At 41.9% G+C, this 2,464-nt stretch overlaps 1 protein-coding gene and 1 long non-coding RNA gene across 27 annotated transcripts in view; both read left to right on the forward strand.

The window, feature by feature from the left end:
* Positions 1-2,464, forward strand: part of AOPE (aminopeptidase O (putative)) — a 386,190-nt gene that overhangs the window by 100,961 nt on the left and 282,765 nt on the right. The window lies entirely within an intron of this gene.
* The window catches only part of LOC139358257 (uncharacterized), a 72,884-nt gene that overhangs the window by 25,592 nt on the left and 44,828 nt on the right, over positions 1-2,464 (forward strand). For both annotated transcript variants that reach the window (XR_011612961.1, XR_011612962.1), the window contains exon 2: positions 402-532. This is a non-coding gene — a long non-coding RNA (uncharacterized lncRNA). The remainder of the gene's footprint in view (positions 1-401; positions 533-2,464) is intronic.

A 2,464-nucleotide genomic window follows, 5' to 3' on the forward strand; every position in this document is an offset into this window, starting at 1 on the left:
TTCCTACACATTTTCTTACACTGATAGTGTACCAAGATGACCCTTTTAAAATTTATATGGGAACTGTTTTCAGGGCTGGAACTGTGGAGTGATCTTTTCCTGACCTGACTGGTCTTTGTCCAAATAGGACATTGAGCAAGCCAGAAACCAGGCCCCAGCAGAAAAAAGCAAATAGAGATAAATAGTTATCCTCGTCCCAGTGGGATCCCTAGGCTTTCGAGATCAAAGGCCTACTTTGTGTGTGCCTGTCCATAAGCCAGGGAGAGGGGTACAGAAGCGGGCAGGCTGTAGCGCAGACTCTGGTACCCAGGCTGTTTAACTCTCAGATTCTCTAGTGATACTGTTTGGAAAGATTCCCATTTATAAAAATCAGAAATATAAGTTGCATTTCCTGGACACAGAATAAGAACAAGGGAGAGAAACAGACGAGAACAGAGAAAAGAAAGGAGGAGAAGAAGTGGCAAAGAAAGGACCAGAGGCAGAAGGCGAGGGAAGCAGCGAGGAGGAGCGGTGGTCGTGGTCAGCACGGGGAGTAAGTATTTTTACAGGAGGCATGGAGGGGATGCTGCGATAGATGTTTATCCTCCCATCCTGTGGGCTGCCTTCGTTTTCTTGATAGTGTCCTCTGACGCACACGTCTTTGTATTTGAGGAAGCCCGATTCGTCTATTCTGTTCTTTAGTTTCTTGTGCTTTTGGTATCATATTTAAGAATTCATTGCCTAATCCAAAGTCACAAAGATTTCCCCCTGTGTTTTCTGCTAACAGTGTTATAGTTTTAGCTCCTATGTTTAGGTCTTTGATCCGTTTTAACTGGATTTTTGTGTATGGTGTGAGGACGGGTGATTTGCCCATGGGTATCCACTTATCCCAGATTGTTATTATTTAATTCGTCAACTGTATACTGTGTACATATTATATGCCAGGCATCGTGCTGGATGCCAGGGATAGAACAGTTGCCAAAACAGTCATCAGTGTCGTCGTGTCTCAGGACTTGGGGGCAAAGAAAGCAATTCAAGAAATTTGAGAAGATAGACTTTTGGAGGAATTCACTCTTGAGCAGAGTTTTTCAAAAAGTGTAATATGAGGAAACCTGCATAGAATTTCCTGGATTGCCTGTTAAAAAAGCAAACAGACCAATTATACACATATATACATATATATATACACACATATATATAGATACACATGTATATACACATATGTACACACACATACTCTATATAAAATCACATACTTTAGTTATATAAGAAACATATTTATATATATTTCTTATTATATGTATTTCTTACATATTTCTCACATCTTATTTGTATTTCTTCTTATTGTTTTTTTTAAGATGGAGTCTTGCTGTGTTGTCCAGGCTGGAGTGCAGTGGCCCAGTCTCGGCTCACCGCAACCTCTGCCTCCGGGTTCAGGTGATTCTCCTGCCTCAGCCTCCCAAGTAGCGGGATTACAGGTGCCCGGCACCACACCTGGCTGATTTTTGTATTTTTAGTGGAGGCGGCATTTCACCATGTTGGCCAGGCTGGTCTCGAACTCATGACCTCAATTGATCCGCCTGCCTCAGCGTCCCACGGTGCTGGAATTACAGGCATGAGCCACTGTGCCTGGCTGCTAAGTTTCAAGATATAAACCAATTAAACACACACACACACACACACACACGTATATAATTACACATAAGTAATACATATTAAAAAGTTAGCTAGACCTGTTTATTATTTCCTCTTTGATGATATCTACTGTAATCAAATATCTATTTATTTTCAATGTGAAAAAATTCAGGCCTTTTCTGTGGCCTTGTTTTGAGATCCAAAGAAGTGAAGCCATTGTCTAACCACATACCCGACTGCAGTTGTGGAAGTCATTCTTCCAAAAGCGTCTTGACAAAGATGTGTTTTGATGGGAAACATGATACATCTCTGGAAAGAGAAGTCAGAAACTTTTCTCCCTTTCTTAAGTTGGATGTACTTCACAAAACAAAGAGACCACACCCATGATGCCAGGCACAGGACAGTTTCCCTCAGCAGCTGGCTGAGGCTGCTTTTTCTACTGAAATTCTCTGTTTCATAAAAGCTCCCACAAAATACCCTCGTGAGTCCCCTCCACTCATCTTGGCCAGATGTCAGATGTGTTAACCCTGGGGAGAATCCAGTACCCCATTACACCTATATTTCCTTTGCCATTCACTCCCTGAATAGAGAGGGAACAAATGCCTTGACTCTAGCTCTCTTGGCATTTGGAGCACTTGGTGGTTGTTACCATCTGGTGTCATGACTACCGGTGGCCCAAGGGAGTTCTGTAAAGGAGAAACACAATGACATATTCACACCTATCTCTGTGCTTTGCCTGCATGATCCAAGGGTTCATGTGTGTGAAAGAGCAAAATCAGGCGAGTGACTGCATGAACTACATCAGGTGTTTAATTTTTATTATTTATTTATTCAACTTTTTACGTTCTAG

This window comes from Macaca nemestrina, chromosome 14, assembly GCF_043159975.1.
Source record: "Macaca nemestrina isolate mMacNem1 chromosome 14, mMacNem.hap1, whole genome shotgun sequence".
Classification (NCBI taxonomy): Eukaryota; Metazoa; Chordata; class Mammalia; order Primates; family Cercopithecidae; genus Macaca; species Macaca nemestrina.